Raw genomic sequence first — 27,039 nt, 5'->3', positions numbered from 1 at the left:
AGATAAGGATAAGTTATCCCAACGCGCAACCCTCGCGCACAACACAGGCGGCAACACCGTTTTCCCAGATTATTATCGGGAGGAATTCTCGCGTGGGCGACGGATATAACAGATTTTTACGCTCGAACTCGCTCGCCTGTGTGTACCACGTGTGCGCGCGCACAGAGAAGCGCGCAAGTACATATCTCCTCCCCTCCGATTCAAACGACCCCCAAAGGCAGCGGTGACGGCGCACACATCTCGATACCGACGTAACGAAGTAAAATAAATCGCGGTTCGACGGCAATAAAACCCAACGAGTTCCGCGACTCCGTCCCTTCGATCCGGCACCGGAGCGTGATTTACCGCGGCGGAAGAAAAGGAGAGAAGGAGGGAGGCGTGTACGCGCGGTCTCTTCCCATTGTCGTGCGAGCGGCGAACTGTACACGAACGTCTGCATTTCAAGGAGAAGAGGCGAAAATGATTCCGGAGAGGAAGGAAAGCGGAAGGAGAGAAATTCTCGTCCCGCTAATTTCGGCGGAACGGGGACGACTCGAGTTAAGCCAAGGCCTTCTGAAAACTTAATTACCTGTGTAGGCCCTATAAATTAATTTCTCTCGATTTTCTTGCCGACCCTTCCCTAACTCGTCTCTCCCTGTTTCCCCCGACCGCTATCCTGATTCACCGCGCCTTTTCCCCCTCGGGGCCGTTGCCAAGCGCGTAATTCCGCCACCATTATTCCCAGCACGTCTCCCGGGTCGCCCCTCTCGTTTCTCTCCCGCGGCTATATTTTCCACTCCCGATCGCTAAAGGCTTTGTTCCTCATTTACTTTTTATTACCACGGCAACTCGTCCCCGACAGTCACCTTCCTCCTGTTCCCTGTACACTTTCGCCCACGGTCTAATCTCTTTTCCCTCTTTTCTCTCTCTCTCTCTCTCTCTCTCTCTCTCTCTCTCTCTCTCTCTCTCTTTCTCTCTTTTTTTTAGTAGCACCCTATCCTCGACAACGTTCGCTCTCGTTTATCGCTCGCGATTTCTTTCCGGATACGTAACTTTGTGTTTATTCTCATTGATACATTTTTATTACTGTTTTGTCTTTCTTCTTCTCCCTCGGCGCGTAAAAAACCGCGCCCGATTCCCGAGCACTCGTTCCCGTGAACACTCTTCGCGAATCGTAATCGGTAATTCGATCAGAGCTACTTTCGCCCAACTACTTCTAACGACAGTTGATAACCGGTGAATGAAGCGAGGAGGATGGAGAGGATGGGTCACATAAAGTGTGCGGCGGGGACACACACCGAGGGGTTAAATACGAAAACAAGCGTATCCAGCCACAAGTACTCTTCAGTTACGCGTCATTGCTAATACCCGGCTCTGTATCATGTCGCGGACGCCGAGTGTGTCGAGTGTGCATGCGTTGATGTGTGTGTGTATGTGTATGTCTGTTTGTGTGTGGCGTTAGCGAAGGGAAGCAAGAGAACGTTGGCGACGACGACGCCGACGTCGGGCAGCGTGTGCTCGTCGTGGTGCCATATTACGGGACCCTCTGTCTCTCTCTTTCTCCCTCTCCTTCTCTCTCTCTCGCAGCCCGCGCCGAAACTTTCAGTAATTACTGTAATTGGTCCAATTAACAGACTCGCTCGAGCGACCCCTCTGGCTTCGAGTTCTCTTCCCCCTTTCGTCCCCTTGAAAGCTCCACTTTTCATTCACTCTCCTCGTCTCCTCTCTTCTCTCTGTCTCACTCTTTCCCTCGCTTATACTCTCGTTCGCTCCGTAACGATGCACATCCACGTCAACGCGTCCCAACACCAACGAGATCAACTCGCTGGCTGGCCGAACTCGTTGGCGATATGGCTGAAGGCAACCGTTCCTCTGCGTTCCTGGGATATATTCGTGTATATATGCGGTTATACGAGTGTACCTATCCACCTCATCCACTTCATCCTTCCTGCTTCTCCTCCTCTTCTTCCTTTGACTCTTCTCTCAGCAGTCCGCGCGAGTACATAGCGCGTCCCCGAAGTACTCGTAATCCGAAAGCAATGTTGCGCGCACCCGAAATACGAGATGTATCCGAGTTTCCGTGGCGGAAGTAACGTCCAAGTTCTGCGGGGGCGAGACTCGTATATAGTGGCAGAGATTATTCGAGAATACAGAGCGCGCGCGTACGAGAAGTAGGAATGCGATTAACTAATTATTGCGAATACTACTGTTGGGCGACGCATGCGAGTTTGTTCGCGCACACTGCCGCTGTTCAAACGATCCTTTTCCATCGTTGCAGCGCGCAGCGAATTTACGACAATTCAGATTAACGGAATCAGCGTGTCGCGCGCACAGCGGCGGAGTAAGAGCGGCGGGAAGAGTCGTTGATTTATACAAACCCAATTTTACTTTATTTGTACTGACGATTTACGCGTTCTTCCGTTTATTTCTATCTATCTATCTATCGGAAATATTATATTTCTCGTATATTGGGCACAATTCCTCGTGCCGCGCGCAGGTAGGAGCAGCATTATTGCCGTCAGTGTGTTGTTATTGCTATCCGACCGATGTTAAATAACAATGAACACGTTACGCCCGCGCATAATCGTTTACGCGACATTATTTAACGAGGCGTCGTCGGTGGGCGGACAGACCGACACGAGCTGATCGTATTTTACGCGCTCCTTATTGATACGATAAATATTAGATTACGCGGCACAATCCGCACAATCTCGTATTTACAGGCCCGTTTACCGAAGGTGATGGAACAGGCTCGTGTATACTCCGAGTCAAAACAGAATACTCCCTTTCTATATTGCACACGTAATTAACGTTACTGACTTTTAACAAAGAGAAAACACAAATTGAAGTTGCGGAGGGAGTCACTAAAAAACTGATGAAGTTAGCGTCAAAAATATTTTTTCTTTCTTTGAGTAACGAAGCAATTTTTTTTTTTAATAACAGCTCGACTCCAAACTCGGAATCTTCTTCGCAAACGTGATCGCCGCAGTAATAAATAATCGCAAATGACAAAAAACTAATTTCACGCAATAAATTAAATAGGTTTAAAAAATATCTCCTCTCGGAGTCTGCGAACAAAAGAAAGTAAGTATTTAACGTTCAATTTTTTGTTTTTGACGGAAAATTTTTTTCTCTCAATTTTGTAGCGCGCGCGTTAAATGTAGAATAATGTAAATGTGATGTGACATCTCCTGTGTAGACGCGTGACGGTTCTCGACGGCAGCTTTTCATCGCGTTAGATGTCTATCTTGTTGCCCCGCTGAGTTTTCTCTTTCCCTTTCGTAATTCGCAAAAAGCAAGGCTGGATGCAGCCGCGTCGTCACACGGCACATCCTGCAACTGGCAGAAAGAGTCGACGCACTAGACAAGCTTCTCGCGGTGCAAGTGGATGGGAGGTTCTCGCGTTACCATTAACACCTCCGTCGCCGCGTCGCGTCGTAGTGTACTTGAAACAAATTAAGCGCGCCCGTAATTACGTTACGGCTGCGCGATCTCCGCGCCGTTGAGTGGTAGTCTCTTTTGAGTTCCCTCGGCAACGCGCGCGCACTTTCCTCCCCATCGTTCTCCTCTCTTCTTCCCCCGATATGACTGCGACGATAAACAAGACCCGGCGACGCAGTCTGCAGATCCCGTGTATATATATATATATATATATATATATATATATATATATATATATATATATATATATGTATATCCTTGTCTGGATCGTGCGCGCGGATCTTTGAATCTTCCGCGAGATCTAATAACGAATATTCCGCGCGCACCGAGATAAGGGGAAGAGAAAGAGGGAGAGAGAGAGAAATAAGAGGATAGGAAAGGCGATAATGCCCAGGCTCGAGTTATTTAACTTCGCTCATTTCCAACTCCCGGGCGTTTCCGACGTCGCGCGCAATTCGCTCATTGTGTTATTCTTTTTTATTTTTTATTATTTTTTTTTTTTTTTTTTATACATGCCTTATTCGCTCCAGCGGGAATCTCGAGGATTTCACCGGATTTTCCTCATGCTCGACGACGACGACGAACGGGATATGATTTGTCGTTGAAATTGAAGATGAGGATTCCCAGGATACTGCGCTTCCTATACATATATATGTATATATATATATACATATATATATATATATATATATATACGCACACATCGAGATAAAACACTCGTAGGTATGTGCCGGTTCGATAAGAGTGGAAATCTTATTTCACGGTTTCTCGCGCCGCTACCGCGCGAGACTGCAATCCGACCGGAATTGCGCGTCATTCGCGAAAGGGAAGGAGGAAGGGGGTGAATGAACGAGAACGCAATAACGCGTGTATATAAGCGCGCTGCAGGCCCCGCGCGACGGCGGACATTGGTCAAGCTGTAATTGATTAGCATCGGCATCGGTAACACGAGCGATAATGTTTTACGAAACACAAAACCGCGCCGCGCGCGTATCGACGCGACATTTAGGAGGTATATCGCGGATCGTTATCGCGCGCGCGGAACCGGAGTTATCGCCATAAACACCGATACGTACACCGACCACTGTCGGGTTCGCTGTATACGGTTTCGCGCGCGTATAACTCCGCATTGCGCGTGTATAAATGTATACACACACGCGCATACACATACATAACGGTGGGTGTATATACGAGCGGAGAGCTCGGCGCGATGATGGCGGGCGGGGTTTCGCGCTGGGTAGGTGACGGTATGTAAAATCGGACCTGACAGGGGTGCATGCGTGCGCGCGCGGGCACGAACGACGACAGCTTTACAGCTTTCCCGCTCGTACGCAAATAATTTCCGTCGCTGATCGTTCCTTGCTCGGGCTCGTAAAACTCACACGCGGTACTGCCACCGGTATTTCCCGCGCGCGCGATTCGCGACACGAGTACGTTCTCGCCGCGGCCGTGGTTGTTGTTACGTTATCCGCGCCCGCCGCGGCGGCGTCGTCAATATCGGGACACAACGCGCGCGTAAATCGCCCGACAACGCGCTCCCGGTCACCGCTCGAATGCGGATTGACTCGACGCGGAATTAGTCGGAATTATATTACAGTCGCGGAGATGTCGGACCGATAATCCGCTCCGTGCGCAGTGAATAATAAGTGAATAATGCTAATTACGATTTATCGACGGTGTAAATGAAACGGCAACTCGTCCGCGGATCGATCCCTTCCCATAAATCTTCCTACGACGCGGTATGTGTACTCGTCCGTTAATCTTCCTCTCTCAGTTAATAGTTCTCGCACGACATATACCACCACGCACGCCGCCGCCGCGCCAAAACGATCGGAGCGGATTCCGCGCGCACGTCGCGTGAGTGCGCCGCGGATTTACATTGTAACCGTGTTTACGCGCGTCAGCCGTCTTGACGGTGCATAAAACGATATAATCCTCTCTGATATATCCGGGCGGGACATCCGCCCCTCACAATCCGGGGGCGTGAAATATACGCTCGATCCAATTCCGCGCTTGCACGGAACGCGGCGCGTGAATTCGCGATGGCGGGTTCATTTCGAATTCCCCGAATGCGCGACCGGTATCTTCTGCCTCGCCGGAGCGAAAGAAGAAGAAAAGATAGGAAAAGGAAGGTGGAGAAAGGAGAGGGATATATAAGGACCCCGGGTTATAAGAAGAAATCCTGAGGCTCCAGCTCGTATATTTTAATCAGGACCCTCTTGGCACTACCCTTTTTTCCTCCTTTATCTCTGTCTCATCTTGTTGAACTCCTTCCCCTCTCCTCCCCTCCGAGCTCCGAGCCGCTCTCCGTCCGAGGAGACTTATAAAGGAGTAAGGAAAGTAGGATAGAAGGGGAGAAAATAGCGCGGGTTTCCGACGGAAAGAGAGCTCTGAATAACTCCGCTATATATATATACATATATATATATATATATATATGTATAAAAAGAAGAAGCCGAATAAATCTTTTTATTATGACCCGTTCCCGCGTCTGTTCCGTCTAAAACCCGACCCATTCTGCTGCTTCTCGCCTGAAGCGCGCGTTATTCGCGCGTATTCTCCTCCTCCTTCGCCTTTTGTTTCTTCTCTCACGTCGTACGTATTATTCCCGCGCGCTTGGTGATGTGCTCAATCGATCGATTTTTAATCGAAATTAAAATCGTCATATTTTCGACGTTCGTGGCCTGTTTAATTCAAATCATATCCGACTATTATATAAACACGTGGTGTCACGAACAATTCGAGATATCGTTAGTCTCTTTTCTAGCAAGTTTATCGAGAGTTTCAATTATAAATATATAGACGTAGATAAGCGTAGCGAAAATACACGGTTGACGGTTCTTCTCGCAGAGTCACCGGCGCGTTTCGAGTCAACTCGGGAGTTGAAGGGGGTGAAGTCTCCCTCTCACGCTCTGCGCGACAGAGGGTACTAATAATCGTACGATGTACGCGCGGCACGTTTCATTTAGCAAATTGGCAATAAATGGCGATGGCCATCGCGTGAAACTCACCCCCTGAAACGCACGACCCTCTCTCGCACCCTCTCTTTCTCTGCCACCCTCGACGCCCTATTGTTCCGCTTTTCATGCTTCTCTCACTCTCTCTTTCGCCACCCCGTCGATCTCTCACCCGGCTCTTCGCCGACCCTCGACGAATTAAGTTCCGTGAGAGGGGCGATGGCTCGTAGAGAGTTTATGGGGTTAGGTTACCGCGGCCGATTTCAACCCCTGCTACCGAGATTGGTATCTACACGCACCTACCACCGGTGGCAAAATTCGTCTCTCTCTCTCCCTTTCTCTCTCTCTCGCTTTCTCTCCCTCATTTCCTATCTAACCTCGGGGGTCGTGTGTGCAACGCGTGTGCGCGCACGTGTGTAAGTGCATGTGCATATGCGAGCAAGCGTAGCACACGCGATCGTCAAACTCAAAGCAGTAAACGTAAACAAGGGTTGTTACGACGACCTCTAGGCGAAAGCGCGCAGGCACTTATGATCGGATCTAAATATTTTGCACCCTTTTCACCGCAGTGACTCTCAACGTTTATTTCACACTTTTAATCGAACTATTACGTCGATAGAAATACATCGAAGGAATTATTCTCGATTCTTAATGTTTTTGAGTCAAAAGAAGAATTTAAGATCTCGGATGGATTTCCTTCTCAATCAACATCCAAGTCAAGAAGAGCCAAACGTGTTTGATATTAAATAATAACACACGATTTCAGTTAAAAATGTCTAATTTTTTAATTAATATCCGATATAACATAAAGTGCAAAATAACGAATTTCTTGTGTAAACCCGATGATGCTCCCAAAAAGTTGATAAATTCTTTACGAATTGATTTTTGGTGGAGCAATTTCGGCAACGGCGCCGTTTTATCACGGAATATCTATGTACGCGCATCGGCAGGCGCGATGGATCGCGTGACTCTTAATATTAAAGCGCTATTGATCGCGAGCAATTAATTACCGGACAACCGGATACACCGGTAGTGAATCGTGACGTGAACAATCTGACGGTAGAGCGCGCGGCTGTTCGCGTCGACCGATTGTCCGCGTTCAAAGGGAAAAAAGCTGTTGATTCACGCGCCGGTTAAACCAACCGAATTACTTTGTACAATCAACGGGAGAGCGTTGTCGGACTCGGTGTAAAGCAAACTAGTTGCGCGCAGTTATTGACATTTTTTATCCCGGGCGACGCGCGTACCTATTGATTTTTCGTACTCTCCGTATCCCGCGCCGCGCACCCGCCTTTCGTTCAAATTGAAAAGCTCATCTCTCCTCTGTGTTGCGTCTGAACTAGAACCGCCGTGGCCGGACGTCAATGCGTATGTGCCAAGAATTGTCCTCGATTTTCAACGCGCGCGCGGTTCGTTTTCGTTGCGCTAAATGGGTCGGAAGCGCATTTGGTATATTTCGAGTATATTTTCAGCAGTTAACTAGATTCCGCTGTCACGGCTGTGCGCGAATTTTATTTTCAGCTTTTAAACATCATTTTTCGCGGGTCCGCGCACAGTTTTCATACTCTACCCGGTCATTTTTATACATATATGTATTTTCGCAAAAAGCGACACTACGTACCGTGAAAAAAATGTTTTTACAGTTTATGATAAACCTCGGTCGGCAGCGCGAATACCGCGCAAAAAAAAAAAGCATATATATATTTTTTAATCGTCTCGTAACATTCGCAACGTGCGGGCTCATAAAGCCCGCGGAACGGGCGCGTTGAAGCGCGAAGAGTCCCTCCACACTCCGCGGAGCTTCAATGCGCTCTCCTCCTGTACGATATCCCCGAGTTCCGCAGCCGCGCGAACAGATTACGACGTTGGTTGATGTGAGCGGCGGCGGCGGCGGCGGCGGCAGCGGCAGTGGCTTCTGTGTCGTTTCTCTCGACACACGATGCGACGTTATAACGCTATGCAAAACGTGGCATTTACGTGCAAGCCAAGCGCGCAAGAAGCGAAGGTTGCGTCATTTCCCTCGCGGGATCAAAGAGGAGAGACACATAGCAGATATCACATCGGGCGGATTTATGAAATACGTCGTGACGCACATTCGCGTCGGAGATTGCGGGATGGCGAAACCGCGCGCAATCCGACAAAAACACTTCAAGATCTCGCGGCACACGTTCCACGAGAAATCGCATTGTCAGACGAATGTATGCGCGAAAATGGTCTGATTGCGTGCGAGATTGTGTTGAGCAGACCGACCGTGCGGTGAAGACGATATGTGTGTTTGCGTTTTCCTCCTGACGTTCCGAAATTGTGATTATTCATTTGTTTCAGACACGTTTTGGAAATATTCAAAATCAACGTCTTTTCTCTCTAAATAAAACCAGAATTTGCTTAAGAAATTTATATTATATTACAATATTACATATATTTTTTATATATATTTTATATTTATTATGTATCTTATCAGCAAAAGCGTGTAGATAATATTATAATATTATACCTTATATTGTATTATATGTATGTATATTATATATATACTACGCTGAGGTCACTGAACTCAGTCACGTGACTACGTTTTTAATGACACGTGACTAAAGCACATTTACATGTGTACTAGTCACGTGTTGTTTTTCCACATCTCTTTCTCACTATTTTTTTATTTTGATTTTCACGCATTATTTCTGACATCTCTCTAATGTGTATCATATTTGTAAGACGCATACACACTAGCTGTCATCGCGGTGATAGGTTGTGTTCTCTGACACAACACGTTAAAACAAAAAATAGTAGCGCGCGTCTGCGTTGTGCTCTAGTTTTATAAAAAAGAAAATTTAACGTATCTGCGGTATTACGTAGACCCCGATTGGCTCTTCAATTTTCCCAATTGGTTATTTGGAGTCAAGTATTTCGAATTTCTTTTTCTCTAGAAAACAGACTCTAGATATGTGTATTTTAAAGATATCTGGAGAGTTTTAATGTTCAATATCACACGCATGTAACAATAGCTCTACTCGCAAGAGACAGCGCTTTATTTAAAACCTACACTTTGCGATACAGCGAGAGGGGAAAAAATCGGCTTTACGTCGCGCGTTGCCTTGAGGAGATCTTCTTTTAATGACAAAATGTCACGGCCGCGGCTGTGCGAGCGGGGCAAGCTCGACACAAGCCGCGCGCAGCTGTGCTCTTTCAGACCTGAAACTTGTGATAGTTTAATGAGCGACGTCGGTCGAGTTTCAAATGATCGCGCGCGTGCTATAAGCCCTCCCGAGTGGCGGCTAACAGACGGCAAGGGAGATCGAAAGTGAACTCGTCGTCGCAGCAGGAGTTCGCCGACCTCAAAACATTACCGTTTCAGGAACACCTATATACGCCGCTCGCGAGGAAAACAGATGACGGCGGAAACGATGGAGAATTTACGAACCTTTGAGACACGCGCATCTGCGAGCAAAGCGAATTGATTCGCCGACGCACGGTGCGTTTGTGTACCTTTTGGCGGCTGATGTAAAGTTCCGCGAAAAAGAAATGCGCAATACCGCGCGCCTCTGTGTGTGTTACCATACGAGGCTCTTTCGCGTGTCGCGCGCAAAAAGAAGCACCTTAGCGCATGCAGGTGTGTGTGTGTGTGTATGTTACCGCGAAAAATCGGATATTTGCACGCGGCCGGAAGTGAATCGATGCCGTGAAAACGGAGCGCGCACACACGATAAGACCACCCCCGTCGCGCGCGTTCTTGTTTTCCACAACGACAAAGCGCGTATTCCTTCAACAAAATTTTCCGCGTCGTTACTCGCCGAGCAAAAATATCGCTCCGAATGAGAAACGAGAAGAGGAACGACGATATTTGCGTCGAAAGACGGTAACGTGGCGCGGAAGAGAAGTTGTCATGCGGGGAAGTCATAAAACTTGTAAAGAGAAACGCGACTCTCTTTCCTCCTCACCTCCTCTCACTCGTTTCTCTATAACTTCTTTAACCACGCTCGCGATTTATTCATACGTATGTGACCGCAACGTACATCGCGGACTATCGAAGAGAACACGCGAAGTATAGAAGAGAACTTTTCGCTTCGTGCTATCGCGAGCTAGGGTTATAGATCCGATGTCAGCGTAAATGCGCTTCCGCTATCGATTGACACGCGCGCAGAGTCGACGTTTTTTTCCTTTCAGGATCGAGTCGCAGCAAACAAAGGATTCGCAATAATCACGGATATAAAAAAATTACGGATGGAAAACAAAAAAATATATTGCAATAAACTTAATACGGCTTAACGAATCATTTTTGCGCCCGTTATCTCCGTACGAAAATAAATCAGGCGTGAATAAAACTTCCCTTTGAGAGAGGAGGGTTGTATTTCCTTGAGACAATCTGCGGGATCTATCTCGGAGTAATAATGCGCGAGGGACCGCGCTGTCTCTCTCTCTCTTTTCTTAGGTATTTCCGTCTTTTTTTTCGCGGATTAATCGGGAACATCTTCAGTTCGCGCGGGACGTAAAAATGTTGTCTACGTAATCGCGAGAAGGCACCCTCGGGCGCGTAGACGAAGGCAGGCGGAGGGAGGAAGGGTTCTCCTTAAACATCCCCTTCGGGGTTGCACAGGTGCGGGGCGAGGCGAAGCCGAGAGACGGGAGAAGGGACGGTGTGAAAGCCGCTGTCGTAAAACCGCACACTTAATTTGCCTTGCAAAATTCAGTCCCTCTTTCTCCCCCATCTCTTCTTCGGGGCTCTCTCTCGCTCGCTCACCCTACATCCCTCTCGGGTTTTCCTCGTCGTTCTCGGCCGCCATCGCGACGACGTTTTCAGGCCGTGGAAGTGAACGAACGAACGAACGAAGCACCGTCTGCTTCCCTTTCGCGGCGACTTTTACACGAAGAGAGGAACGACGAACGAGAAAAGTAAAGAGGATGAAAGAGAAAGAGAGAGAGAGAAAGGTGAAACGATGGAAGAAAAGTGTGCTTAAAATATTAACGCCGGAGGCGCTCGGTGTGCGGCGAGGTAGGGCACGGTATTCTTTGTTCGAGCGACGATGGAGGGCCGCAGGGTGTAGTATGAAAGAGGGTTGCGCAAACACCCGCTGGCGGTGATGTTCGTTCGTTCGTTCGTTCGAGACTCACCGCCGTGGTGGTATACGTATATCTTACGCTACACCCTCGCGCGAAACTATCTTGTACACACTCACTCACACAATCTCCGCGTCGCGCAAAATAATGTATGAAATATGCGCGGAGCAACGGTGTGGGGCACTCCGCCGAAACTTTCCTTCAAGAGAGCGGGAGAGTCGTTAATGAAAAACTTTGAATTTTCCATGAAGGATTTAACCAAAGTCCTCGATCCGCGCCACCTTCGTTGGCTCGTTGTGTTTCTTACGACCTTTCTTTTTCCCTCGAAATACACGGAAGAAGAATCGAAGGTACTCGACGAGTACCTATATCGATCACCCGTAGTCGATCTCTTGTCGCTGAAAAAACAAAAAAAGGGGAAAAAGCCGCGTTATTTGGTCGGAAGATAAATACACGCGAGGGGATATAAGGAGGGATGAGGGGAAAGAGTTTCCGTCTCTCGTTCCTAGTAAACGTTGCGTGCCGCGAAACCATCGCGCATCGTAGACTTTCACACACGAAGAAACGGACACTCAGGCGGCGCACGAAATATTTGAGTTGCTCGGCAAACACGTAAATGTAAACGCGGTGTTTACACTGCCGTTTGCTTTGTCCTCCTCCTCCCGCTCAGACCCCTCCGCCGAGACCTCGGAGGAGAGGTTTCACTGGTGAAAACGGGCGTGTTGCTGGAGGCGAAGGTGCCGGTAGACATCGTAGAGAAGCAGTTGAAGAGAGAAGAAAGGCAGAGGGAAAGGAACGGCGACAGCGAGGAAGATGTTGGCGACGCGAAGGAAGCGAGATTTCTCTCTCATTCTCCTTTGTTCTCTCTCTCTCTCTCTCTCTCTCTCCTCTCTCTCTCTCGAATCGACTAACCGTCGAGCAAATATTGACGGAGCGGGATATTGCTCCCAATGCTTGTTTGTTTATTTCAATGCCCGTGACCGACGGGAGCTCCGCGGGAGGTTCGTTTACTCGGGGAGGTGCGACGCACAGGGAGACACACGGCGACACACGCAACGCACACATGCGGCTATTTATATCGACTTCGATATATATGTATAACTATATATCTCTAAGCGCGCTCTCTTCCTCGACAGACCGCCCGACACGATAGCTATCGACGATGATCTCATGCTCTCGTCTTCGTGTTGGTTCTTTTTTTCTTCCCTTCTTCGATGGACAAGGAAATACACAGGGAGTCTTTTAATGGACTAATTTTGGACAAGCTGCTGTGCTGTGTATTATGATGACGTTGTAGCAGTATCGGGTAAACGTGCGTTGAATGAAAGCGGAGTTTCGGCAAAATATTAGGCTGTGTTATATATAAAACTTTGTTTTACACATATAAATATTTATAGCCTACATATATTACATATATTACAATCTTCTCTAACGCTCATATGCAATTTCTAATTTTATCGATTTGAACTCGCGACTATTTTATACAATTCGTTCTTTCTTTTGCTCTTTAGATTTTTTACCTCTCTTGTTTAAGTTCTTGTATATCTTTTATATTTCGTTTATATTTGCATTTGAAATACAATATTATATTTGTGAGAAAATTATAAAAGAAAACGAATAAAAACAAAAGTTACGGGGATCAACGGTTGAAAGAGAACGAAGATCCTGGACCTGACTTCTGTCAGTGCGAGAAATATGTATCGATCCTCGGTATCGACGGCGGCTGACAAAAAGGTCGATCGGCGTTATCGGGCCGCGACATCGAAATGAACACGTTACAAGCGCGACGCGATACGACTCGACTCGATGCCCCGACATACGAGCATCGAATCCATCCACCCACGTGTACGAGGCCGCGCACGAGTGTCAATACGCGTCCGCATTCATCTAGCGCTATTCGCAACGATCGTGTACCCCACGTGTCGCGCGTGTCTCGCGCGCTAGTTGGTCTGTTTCGCGCGCGTGTTTCTCTCCGGCACACGCATACACCTTGTAAACACACGATGCGACGCCTGTTCAATAGGAAACAATTAAACTTAATAACCAACGTCGAAACGTATCGCTTATTCGCGTCGGGACAAGAGAAATCGTCACGCGCGCAGTGGCGAGCAAAAAGGATGACGTTTCAATTATACAAATAGGCGCAAAACTCGTGTTTCATTAATAATTTACTCATTTTGAAATTTTCGTCAACGCGTCAATTTATAATCGGTTATAATATTGCATTGTGTCGTGCGCGCGCGCGCGCGTGAAGTTTTTTGTTCTTCAAGCGACAAAATGTGTTATCGAGTTCCCGCGGTTAGAGATCACAGTTGCGTCCGGGGTCGCGAAAAGGCACGCTTGAGCGCGTTTGAGTACCACTGGCGAACACTTGATTACGTCAGTTAGGCGGTCGCGGCTCAATTCTGGCTATGAGGTAGCCAACCCCCTTTCCAAAGCTATCTCCCTACTGTTCTCTCTCTCTCTCTCTCTCTCTCATTGCTTGTACGCGAGCGGCAAAGCCAATGTGCGGCGCTCTCTTCCTCGTCTCCGCACTTTGCGCCCTCCCGCGTCTCGTATCCGATCTCACCCGTCCGTCCGTCCGCCTTCCGCTTCCGACAGACACCGTACAAGCGTGTACCTACCACTATCATGGACTGCCGCATACGGGAAAAGGGGGCTGTAGCAACCACTCCTTCTGTTCCCCTCTCCGCGTTCGGCCTATACGTCGACGAGAGAGCGGAGGCGGCGTATAGCTCGAAGCCAACGGATTGCGACGTGGGTTCGAGGCACTAAACGTAATTAAACGGATAGTTTCCGCATTAGCCACGATTGGATAATCATTCATCGATTATCTCGGCTATACAGAGGGTGACACACAATACGCCGCCGCGTACTCACTCGCGTTGCATCGACGCGCGACTCGTCGAAGCGAGGCGGCGCGCAATGCCGCGTGTGTACGTTATTCCGAAAACCAAAACACGAATCTCGAAAAGATAGACAGATTAACAGTGAGAAAGATTCTCTCGTCAAATATTTGCGTTTCATTTCTCTCTCTCTCTCTCTCTTTTTCGTTTTCTTTCTCTTTGGCACATGGTGCGTACGTACACATCGACTGCGTGTATCGATTCGTCGGGGATACGATCCTCAAAATAGACCGTGAAGACAAAAAAGGGAGAGAAAAGACGACGGCCGGGCGAGTCTCGCGTGTGTCGGGGCAACTCGTGCGTGCGAAAAACAATCTTCCGCTCGGTTTGCCGGACACCTCCGAGAAAAGATCGACGCACGCATTATGTAAAAAGCTAGTTAAGCGTCCCGGTCGGGCTCGGACGGCCGGCTGCGGTCGTGTCATGAATTATGTAACGCTGTCTAATTAATTCGCGATTTCGACTTCTCCGCGGCTTCCACGAAGCCGGGAGGCGCAGTATATTAGTAGACTCGCGATAACACAGCGCTTTGCTCCTCGTGCATATTACTCCCGGATCGGGCGCACGCGATGTTCTCCCATTCCTCGGATCTCCGAAACAAAAAAAAAACTGGCAGAAAAGTTTGACCGCACGAAGGTGAATGTATTTTTATGCCACCGACTCCGCTGTTTCCGTGAGTCTTGATAATCTTCAATTAACGTTTCCGCCGCGTTTCTGCTTTATCTTGAATTTTAAAAAATTTTAAAATATCAAAGAGAGAGTATCGTATTTATATTTTATTTTGTTTTTAATTACACAGAGTTTCTTTCTCTCTCTCTCTCTCTCTCTTTCTTTCCGTGTGTTTGTACACCTCGACGGGACTTGGTCTTGCGCGATGCCTCTGATATAAATTATTATGCGAGAAAAAGAGACGTTTGTTCATTCATCTTTAATCTAACCGTGCGACGAAAATTACACGTTGACAAAAATGAGCGTTGTTTCAAAATGATTTATCGGTAAGTTACTGTGAAAATTACTGTGCTCCGCGCGGAGCGAGCGCTTACCGGGAGAATTATCGGGAAAGGGAACCGGGAGGTATTTGACGGTAAATTACCGTGACTCCAATCGCTAAGTAGGAGAGCGCTGCGTCATCTTCGCGCTATTTACACGTTTCCCTTTCTAGAAATACGACGGTAGAAATGTTTTCGCGTGAGAAAATGCTCGGGGCCACAAGGAGAAGAGGAACCCTCTTTCGACGAGAGGGTTGAGGGGCGCGGCGGAACGAAGACTAGCGGACGAGAATGAAGTCGATTGGAAACGCCGGGGTAGAGAAATTACTTTCCTCCTTCCTTTCTCGAGACTCTCTCGCCTCTTTCCGTGTTCCTTTTTCCACGTTCTTCCTTATACACCCTCCTCTCTCTCTTTCTCTCTTTTGGCTTAGAGCTCGAGCAAGGACGTTCTTCCTCCGGGCCGATTTCACTTAATTCGAGAGGAGTGCGCGAGGTTTGCGAAATGGCCGAGGAGTCCGATCCCCGAGGACGTAAGAAGAAAGACAAAAATAAAAAAAAGAGAGAAGCGTCGTCTCGAGCTTAGTCCGGGGATCTATCGTATCTTCCTCTCGGCGACGTTTTTACTTCCTCTGGATATTCATTTTCGAACTCGAATTATTAATTTCACCCGTTTCGCGAAACGCGCGATATTCCCTCGCGCGAATATAAAATCGTCGTCTCGTTCGTTCTCCTTTGTCGCGCGCCAAGTTGTTGCGGGGGAAAAGGGGCGAGAGCGAGAAGCCGAAACTCTCGGTAGTGCACCAAGAAGAAGAATGTTTGCGCGAGAAGCACAGAAGGAGGAGACTTACAGAAGGCCGCGTACAATTTTCTATGTATCATAACGCATTCTCTTTGGATATTGCTATCCCAGCGCGCACGAGCGGCAGCGATTATCTCGAACGAGTGGCGAAATGATTTATGCGCTCTCGTAAAATATACGCGCTCTCGCTTCTTATGCAAAGACGAAAGAATAAGTTTATTCACTTTATATATCTGCGCATCCTGCTTGTATTCGCTGAAAATATCACAGAGCAATCCCCGCTGATTTTGATATCTCTGAACTTCGATCGGGGAATAAATTCACGGTGGGCGAGGATTAACACAAGTGTCGGAAATAAATAATTAACAACCGCACCGCGCGCGCGATTAGAAACGCATGAATTCGTAAGTGTACGATTGATACGCGATAACAGTGTACAGGTATGTAAAACTGTCGAGAGATTGCGCGCGTGTTCGATCGCGCATTAAATTGATGCGAATTAAAACAATTTCGCGCGAAAGGGAACGTCGCGGTCTGAGAGACATAATTTCACATATGTGTGTAATTAGTGTCGAGGGGAGGGCGCGCATGTGTGGTTATGAAAATCGCCTTCGGAAACTAAATTGATATTTATTAAACGGCATCATGCACACACACACACACACACACACACACGCGCGTGATGAGGGCGCGCGCACGGGAGAGAGAACGGCGGTTGGACTCGATCGATTACAATCGTAATGAACGTACACAGCGACGCATAAATGTTTCGAAAGATCCGACGAGCCGGGGCGCGCGGTCCGTACATGTGGCTGTGTATGGCGTATTTGTGGACGGGCTCGTCCGGAAACCGTTGTTATCCCAGTTCTAATTCGACTCCCAGTTAAATTATTACCGGGCGACCGGCATTTCGTGGCCTGCCAGCCGTGCTCGGCTTTTATACGACCCGCCCGACAATCACAACGCGACGAGAGAGAGAAAGAGAAAGAGAGAGAGAGAGAAATCCACCGCTGCAGGCCGGCCCCGCGCGCGCGTACAGCTACCTTTGTTATCATTCTATAATACACGGGTGTCGCAGAAATACGCTTAATCGCGCAACAATCGCGCCGACGCCGCCGCGCGTCCCGTGCGAGCACCGAAATTATATCTGCGGACACAAACGTAGTCGCGATCCGAGAGAAAGAGCGGTCTACGCGCGTAAAACACGAACCGTCCGATTGACGTGTAAGATTAATATCGCGGAATCGTATTGAGATTTTTATCGTCGACGAATTTTTTTGTACCGTCGAGACATATGCGAGCGGTCACGTTTCGTCGAGAAAGATTACATACAAAATCAAACGTGATCGAGGATTTCGCGGATCATCGAGTTTAATTCGCGCGAACCGCATCTCTCTCTCTGTGCACAACCATCACAGCGAGAGAAAGAGGAGAGAAAAAGAGGATAGAATAAAGTAAAATAAAATCGAAACTGCACGCAAAGACGCGTGAGAGAGTTAGGGGTTCGGGCGATGAGCAGGCGTGATCATTAATAATAGCGCGGCCCTCGCGTCTCCGTTTTACGGCCCTGACAGTGGACAACTGTGCAACAATAATGTTGGCCGCCACCTCCTCTCCCTCCCGTTTTACGAGGGAGGAGTGAGCTCGCACACGGGCCATCTACCCGCTCGCCGCGGTCAAGTAATGAAATTTGACTGGAAATTAACCACCGTGGTATACACATGCGCACGCGTTTCCCCGCCGGGAACTCGAGAGAGAGAACACGCACACGCACAAACAAGATTACGATGGAAAGAGAGAGGGAGAGAGTCACGAGGCATCATCGGACAAAATAATGGCCAACCGTTTCGTGATAACGATGAGTTAGCGTTACGCTTCGCACACGTATAGGTAGACACGTATGTATATACACGGAGATACATGAATTTTATATGACTCTCGCTCTCGAACAAAGATTCATGGAATCTGGAAAGATTTCGAAATCGCTGATCGAAGATCAAGTGACCAATTATCCGAAATTTTATGACCAAGCGCATGTACATAAAATAAAAACAAAAAACCAGAGCGTCAAATTACGCGACGGCATTTTAAACCGTAAAACTAATTTAATTCCACTTGTTTTACTACTCGCATGTATATATTCTTTTATAAATCTATTTCTCTGTATTATTTCGTTTAAACGCTGACAACAAACACTTTATTTCTAAAAATGCTTCTTATCTCGCGAGCTTGGAAGACATCTTGGAAGATTTATCTCGGACAGATAGCGGCGGAAATAATTAATAATGATAATATAGCCCCTATCAATACTTTCTCCGCGCGTGTTTGTTTTATTACGTACGTTTCAAAGTGCAACTTATTTTTTTTTCTTTACGTTACACGTACGTCATCGGCTCGAGCGGCTTGTAAAACCACGTGCGGGGTAATTTGGTATCCCGATTCCTCTCTTTAAGCGGAGGCGCTCGAATTAACGCTGTATATAGTATAATAATATCACCGTGCCGTAATACTCTCGACAGAGGAGAGAAGAATATGCATGTGTATGCGACCGTGTCGCGCGCAGGAGTCGCTCGCGTTGTCTTTTCTACATTATCCAGACGTTACGCGGCGCGATTATACGCGGCTCTCGTGCGCAATTTCGAACGAATTAAGCGAAATGAAAATGCACGGCTGTCGCTACGCTAATTTGCATCCGTCCTGTATATATCCTTTGGATATTCCGCGCTGCGCAGGATACGGCTGGCGGGCACGTAGCAAGCAAAGCGTAGCACTCTCCGCGCGCTATATTCCTTCTGTGTTTTTTTCCCTTCCCTATATATACGAAACAAACAAAAAAAAAAAAGATCCTCCGAATAAAACTGCGATATTAGACGCACAGCCCCGGAAAACGCGGTGACGAGCCACCCGGATACGCGAAGAATCACACAGCCGTGTTTTTTAAAACGGAATATTTACGACCATTAAAAAAGCCCGCGGAGGTTGTAAGCGCGAGCACGGCGGCGGTGCTGCAGATAACGTTAATCTCGTCGGATATTATAACGTCGAAACGATCCGCTCGCTCGCCACCACCGTCGCCATCGACGAACGAGAGCGAAACGCCGTAACAGTTTTTTTTCCAGGCAGTTTGTCTCTTTCGTATATACACACCTGTATGTCCATATATGTATATATATATATATATATATATATATATATATATATGATATATATATATATATATATATATGTGTGTGTGTGTATGTATATATAGCGTTTTTCGCGGCGCGTATAGTCGGGAAACGCGCGCGTAGAAGGCTGACGCCATTTTCCGCGCCGCTATACCACCCTCTTCTCGTGTTCCGAATCGACGTTCTCTTTCTCTTTCTCTATCTTTCTCTCTCTGTCTCTCTCTCTCTCTTTCTCTCTCTTTTTCTTTTTTTCCCGATTTGGCCAGCGGCAGGCGGCGCACAGGTGTACCGTACCAATACTTTTTCTTCCCGCAGCTCGAAGGGAGAGGGTGAATAAGAGGAAAATAGGGAAAGCGGCGGAGAGAAGAGGAAAAGAGGGAGAGCGAAGGTCGGTAGCTATGGTTGCGTCGCCCCGTTGCGGACGGGGAATAGGTGCGAGCAGAGCCGAGTTGGGGAGTAGGAGAAAGTACAGGCTGTTTTATTATGCAAAAGCTTTCTCGGCAGTTGGGTCGTTCCGGCTCTGCGCCGTTGCACTACCCATCGCAGTTCGCCGCGGCGGGTATATACTATACAGTAGGTGGAGAGGAAGCTTGAAAAAAGCCTCCGCCCCCGAATCACGTAAATACGGGCAGCCATTTTGCGATAAACTTTTTTCGGCTCCGACCTCTCCTCTCCGCTCCGCGCGACTCGAAACTGGTCGGAGCGCGCGAGCGAGACGGCGAGAAACTTTGAAACGCGCTTTCGCGAAAGAGGAGAGACGAGACCAAGGACTCCCTGTGATATATTTCACCGGTGCGAAACCGGTAAATAAAAGAGGGATAGAGCTCTCTTACGATGTATGTGTGCGTGCGTGCGTGCGTGCGTGCGTTGTGATACCAATCGGGAATTAAAAAGAAAATATACGATAAGAAAAACGAGCAATTAAGTCTCTTGTATGGTAAGAGAGATCGCGTGTGTATGTATATATGTTGCACATATAATTGACTCGATCTTCTCGAAAACAACACATGTTTATTAATTTTTAGGCATCGCGGTCATAATTAACGGAATGTGTTGTAAACGCGTATGCGATATGTTCGCGAAAAAAAAACACACAACGCGAAAGTTTATGTATAATTAAATCGAAGAAAATGTTTTTTTATAATTTAATTATGAAAATTGATCGCACACACTGTACACTGTTTGTGCAAAAAAAGTAATGGCTCTCGTTCTATCGTTATTTAGATCGTAATAATTAATACTTAGTAAAATAACAAATGCATCGCGCGCGATTCAATCGTGACTTTGCTCGAATTTGCTGGACGAGCGATCAATATGGACCTCATAATTCCGCTCTTCATAAAAATGTCAAAAATCTCTCGCGAAAAGGTGACGATGCCCTCTTGACATAAAAAAAAAATTGGGCGGAGACAAAATTTAAATTTTTATCGTCGTAATCGACAGGAGAAGAAAAACAGCAAACGAAATTATTAAGTGAAGCAAACAGCTCGTCGCGCAAAACGCCGAGCTCATTCATTTACCGCGCGCTTTGCGGTGATTGCGCGCGATCGCACAACGGCGCAAAGCAGGTGCAAAGCAGCGACGTCCAATGTATCGAATTTCGCTGACGCATCATCTTTCTTATCGCTCTCCTCGGGACAAAGGATAAAAAGTGAAGAAAAGAAGACGATAAGAAAGAAACAAAAGGCGGTGTCACCTTCCTGTGTTGCAAGTAATCCTCTCTTCCGCGGAGCAAATCTTTCTCTCTCTTTCTCTGTCTCTCTCTCTTTATCTTTTTCACCGGAGCGAGACGGACGAGAAAACTCCAACAGCCTGTCAGTAGGCGGAGACAGATCTTGTTCCGATAACGTTCGTTTTGCAGGTCGACCGATGGTGAGCAAAAGGTCTTACACCGAAATCATCGATCGCAGATGCGAGCGAGCTCGCGCTGGCTTTACGCTCCGAATAATTGACGGCACGGCCCAGTAAGCGAACGAGCAAACGCTCGTAATAAACAGTCGTGCGCGCGTAAGTGAGAAAGAGAAAGAGAGAGAGAGAGAGATTGCGAGGAGAGATAAGATTCTGGTTCGAAAGTTGGAAACTCGTCTGAATTCGCGGTACAGATTACACCTCCCACGGCCCCGACGCATTTAACAAACATCGAAGAAAGTCAGCTGGATGAGAGAAGGGAAACGAAAGGAGAGAAGAAAACGAGAGAGAGAGAGAGAGAGGAAAGAAAGAGAGAGAAAGAGAGGCGTCCGGCGAGCCCCTAATTTCCATCGTGCCCGATTCATTACCGGGTGCGCGCGAGGAGGAGAAAAGAGGATAGGGGGTAAGGACGGTGGCGCGGCGACGCATTATTACGAGGCCGAATTACCTAATTTCGCTGGTCGTTACGTTGTTTCGACGAGCCCCGGAGCCCCACGAGTCCGGAAGGGAAAGAAGAGCGAGACGGGAGGGAAGTAGGGAAGAGGTGGGGCGCGCAGGACAAGAGCGCGAGGGGAAGAGGCGTGGAGACCCTCACGGTGGCGGGTCCTTCTGGCACCGAGCTTCGCGTTAAACCACCCCATTTGAGCGTTTTCCACCCCGACGACCTTACCGTCGGGGTGGCCCGAGCGTGACCTCCCCACGCCCCCCAGCCCTCCTCGGGCGCGCTCGTCTTCTCATGAGAGATCCGCGCGGACTGCGCGGGCCAATCGCGGGCGCCGCTCGCCCGACTTGTCCAATCGACCGTCTCGGTTCTTAAGCAACGAGCCCCTCTTTCCGTGCGGCGCGCCGCCGCTTTTAAAAACAGCCAATCGCGCCGCGACCTCGACCAATCGGCAGTCCGCGCGCAACCGCTCTGACTGCGGTGGCGAATGACGTGCGCACGTTCGGTCCACGCGGATTCGAATCGAGAGGGCAAAACTATTGGCCACCCACGCCAAGCCTCGTTTTCTCGCTCGCTCACACTCTGTCCTGTTCTCTTTTACCCCTGGCCCCTGTGTGTGTCCGGTATCTCTGGGGACCGGAAAAACAAAACTCGAGAGAAGAGAAAGGAGAGTACGTAGGGGTATGTCTACTCGTCGGGGCTCTCCTCGGTTGAGCTTTTTTCGCTCGCTCGCGACGGGGGTGAATGGACCAGACGGAGGAGAGTCTTTCCAGACTTCTGTCCTCCCTGCGGGTTGCATTATTATGGCCTAACAAAGTCCGGGTGGCTCTTTCGTTCTCATGTTTCTGTCTTTCTCTTTCTCTCTCTATCTATTTCTATCTTCCTCTTTCTCTTTCTCTCTTTCTCCCTCCTCTGTCTCCATCCAACTAGGTTGCAACAATATCAACGACTGCTTTTCGCTCTGGGGTATCCTGTTCTATCACTTCCTAGATACTTTTTAACAGCATGAACGTGTTTACAAGCCGCAACCCCGAACAAATTCGGATTTTGTTGGTGCCATATTTTCTCGATTTGTTGAGCGAGACGTCTTCGCTTTAATCGTTCGATTTATACAGCGATCTGATAATTATCGGAAGTGTCGTGACGAATAATACAGAGAAACTCGGCTTTGTACTTAAGCTGACTTAACACGACCATTAATCATGTACGACCGACGGGACACGGACCCCGTTCGACCACCGCAATTATATCCCATTTTTTTTTTTTTTCTTCTCTCCGCGCCGCGTCTGTCTCGCCATTAGTCGCGCGTTAGTCCGGCGTTCTGAAAACTCATCGTCGTCGTTACGAAACAATCGTCGGGCGGCGATAAGCCGAGCGGTAATCGCTCCGCGCCGCCACGGCCCACCGACCGAGTCTCCGTTAAGCCTCTTTGTATTCCAAGGACCCGACTCGTTTCGATTTTAACAACAGGAAAAACGCCGGGGCGGAACGATCGCAACGCGAATCGACCGTCGTTATCGGCTCAAATAATAGATATACGATCGGTCGTTCGTGTTGGCGCGAGGGAGTTCGGTAAAAAAAAATGTGCGCTTTTTTTCCTCCTGTTCTATACGGTGTTGTTTTTCTTTTACATAATATAGCAAGCGATATTTTACCCGTTATCGCGCCCGTTACGCTATCGCGCGCCACTGTCCCCCCTTCCCCCGCGCGCGCGCGGGACATCTTCGTTTCGCAATTTCCCTCGCGTCATCGCGGTCGCTGCGCACGATCTGACCGATTGTTTGACCCGAAACGCGCGGTTGTAATTAACATCGCGCCGCGCTAGAAAGCGATCGAGTAAAACGCGCGGTGTGGCAGAGAGCGATTGCGCCTCGTGCCTTCTTCAACGCGGTCGCTCTGTGCCGCCGCACACGCTCCGTTGCGCTCGTACGCGTCGACGATATTAAAGGGATCTCGACACCGTGGCCCCGTACATTTTCCCGCACCCGAAGAGAACCGCGAACAACTTGTTTCTCTCTCTTTATCTCTCTCTCTCTCTCTTTCTCTCTTCGTTCTTCGGGCCTACTCTTTCTCCCCTTCCACCCCGCTCGCACCTCTATTTAACCTGTCGCTTTCCCTCTCTCGCACCTCTCGATTTCCTTTCCTGCTTTTCCACGCGCCGTCGAGCGAGACGAGAAAAGAGAGAGAGAGAGAGAGAGACGCGCAAACGGGAGAATGAACGGTGCGAGAGGAGAAAGATAGTAGAGGGAGAGAAACGACTCGAGGCCACTGAAACCAGCTGCACCCGGCCATTAGAACTCCGCACGGTAGTGAAAATTTACTGTCGTAACCCAGTCCTAATGCACTGCGCGCTCACAGTTCTGGGGCGGAGGTGCGGCGCGGCGCGACGCGCCGTTGCAGTTATGGACGTTCTGTTAGCGGTGCCGGTGTGTTCCGTGCGCGCGCGCGCGCGCGCCCGTGTGCGACTTTGCACGTACATACACACCGGGAGAATGCACTAAGTCGTCTCTCTCTCTCATGGCTTGTGTGAGGGGGTCCCCGTAGGTAGGTAGGTAGATGGGTACGGTACGGTATCTACCACTCTCTCTCCCGAGTACTCGAGTAGTTGTACCAAGAGCAGTGGTGTCATGCAGCAATGTTATCTGCCACCCTGCCTGACGAGAGCACTAGCGAGAGAAACAGGAAGCGAGAGAGCACAACGCCAGAAGAGAAAGACGAGAGAGTGTCCGTGCGCCTCGCGGTAATAGCTTATACCCAGGACCGTAGCAACTTGCGGTTCTTCTCTTCGAGAAGAGATTCGCAAATAAGTATTTTTATTTTTTAGTTTTCAATTTTTTTCGTAGCGATTGTCGATTTAACGGTGTGCAAAAAGAGCAAGGTTAGAAAAATCACATGAATATTTTAAGAGGCTCAAGTAGTAAGAAGAGTTTAAAAAGGGAGAGAAAAAAAAAGTTGAATTTTTTAACATTGAATATTTGGACAATTAAACCGCATTAAAACAAAGTTGATTTATTCTGGTATTAATTTTTTTCTAATCTAGATTAATTATAAATCCGAAGATTCTCCAGAGCAAAAGTCGAATGCGTCCAACTTTTTCACGCGGCCCTGATTTCCATCTTTCTATTCCGAGCGTTTGCTCGGAAGGAAATTGCGAGCAGTACGTACATACGTACATACATACATACAGTAGAGGGCGATACAGATCGTATTGTTCCACGTGTGCGCGAGAGTGTCTCACGAGTAAACACTAAGCGATATAGGAAGCGCGGAGCGCGAAAAAATGTAGCGTCATTGTAACGACCGTGCAAGCGTGAAAGAACGTTACGTTCGCGTGAGATATTGCGCTTATCAGCGATAAAAACCGTACATCAACCGTTCATCGGTTCTTCATGTAATGGAGATATTTAATCTTTTTTTTTTTTTTTTTTTGCGATAAAAGAAACACATTTATATACGAGACATTTTTTCTGCGACTAGCGCGCGCGCGCGCGCGGTGACGTGTTTTATATATTTCAAGATCTCGCGCGCGACGAATTCGCGGAGATGAGATTTTGCGCGGGTCTCTCGCCCGCCGTGCGACGAGGTCCATCGAATTTTTGCGGCGCGGCCGTACAGCTTCGCCGTATTTTTTGGGTTATATCCATTTTCCATTCCTCCGCCATCCGAAATCCCATTTTGCAGCAAATGATCTTTTACACCACTCTCGGCGTCCCGCCGCGTTACCGACGGCCCTGGGTTACGTGTACGTGTACGCACCGCACACTGGCAACCCTCTCACATGGTGGATGCAGCCGCAGCGGCGGCCGCAGCCGCAGCCGCGAAGCTGGTGGTTATTAGCGTTCGCCAGCAAAGTTGGCTGACCGGTTGACCGTCGAATCGTCCCGGTAGTAGTAGTGGCTGCTGATGCTGCTGTTGCAGCGCAGTTCCCCTCTCAGCTACGCCGCTAGTTACATAGGTACTATACCCCATCGCCGTTGCTGCCGCCGCCAATGCCGCCGCTACTCTTCGTCCACCATCATTGCGGGGCTCTCGCCACCACCGCCGGCAACAGTCTCGCTAAACTCGAAATAGCCAACTGTCCCGTCCCTACGGCGACATTCGATGCGATCCCGCACACCCTATATACGCGCGTCTCTCCCGACAATTCTCCCGTCTTCTTGTGTCTTCCTCTTCCTCTCTTCCCACATCCTCCTGCTACATGTATGCCAATTTTCTCTAGTTTAAACCCGGCCATGGGAAGAAAATGCACTTCGCAGAATGCTTACGTCATAGATTGCACGCCAGAAGATTACTTCAATTACGGCAAGCATTTAAATTTATAATGCGCGATTCTTATCTCGAGACTCTCCTCTTAATAATGTGATCGTTCCGATGTGTGTGTGTGTTGCATCAGATACGCGTCGCTCCAGTTACATGAAAATACTCTTAGCAGCGTTGATAAAAAGTATTAGGGGCGTTGGATATACGGATATATATATACACACACACAAAAGGGTTGTAAAAGAGAATTTGCATTTTTTTGTTGTGCGCCGGAGCCCGCCGCTTGAATTTATCGGTAATTACGCTCATTAGAAGCATTCGGTTCCGTTTAGGTCATTCGTGAGCGCCTGGCGTTTAAAATGACGTTGCGTTTAACCGTGAAAACAAATGTCAAGCGATATCCAATTAAACGATATTTGTGAACCAAGTGCTCTTGTCGCTTTGTGCTGCTGCGTACATTCGGTTTCTTTATTGTTGTACTTAGCTAATGACGTTGATAATGTGTATATTGGGTTCTGCGCTTGAGGGAGTTTCGCGTCCCGGGACTCCGATAAACTACTCTCTCGTTCCCCTGCTCCACTCGTGAGCGACTCCCCGACCGATGGTAATGTCGCGATGTAAGGTACATACTGTGCACGTACATACGTTCGCGGTATCGCAACGCCGGTCGGGATCGGCGACAAGTCACCGTTAAGTCGCGGACATCAACGATTATTCGCACATGCTCGTCGATGTCGGCGTCACCATCGAATTTGCGAACGAACGAGAACAACGGCGGAAAATGCGCCCCGCAGCGCGTATTCGTCTCTGTTTAATCCTAGAAGGATATGCTCATCTTTTTCTCAACCCTTACTTTAATGCTCTCTCTTAATAAATAAAAATGAAATAAAAATTGAATACAATAAATTATACGTATAAAACATCTATGAATATTATATGAGAGAGAGTCTAGACTATTGTTCCGTGTAAATCAATTCTTTTCTTATTGATTTGCCCGTTATCTTTGCCTCGAGAGGTACATTTAGTTTATTTTTTCGTGTTTTCGAATCGCGCTTCATTTAACAGCTGTTACGTTCGAGCTGTCGATTGAGGCACATCTATTCCGAAGTGACAAATAGCTACACATCTTTTATTTTTTAACA

This window comes from Pseudomyrmex gracilis, unplaced genomic scaffold (genome assembly GCF_002006095.1).
Source record: "Pseudomyrmex gracilis isolate BER0280 unplaced genomic scaffold, ASM200609v1 scaffold_6, whole genome shotgun sequence".
Taxonomy (NCBI): domain Eukaryota; kingdom Metazoa; phylum Arthropoda; class Insecta; order Hymenoptera; family Formicidae; genus Pseudomyrmex; species Pseudomyrmex gracilis.
Note: the sequence above shows the minus strand (reverse complement) of the source record.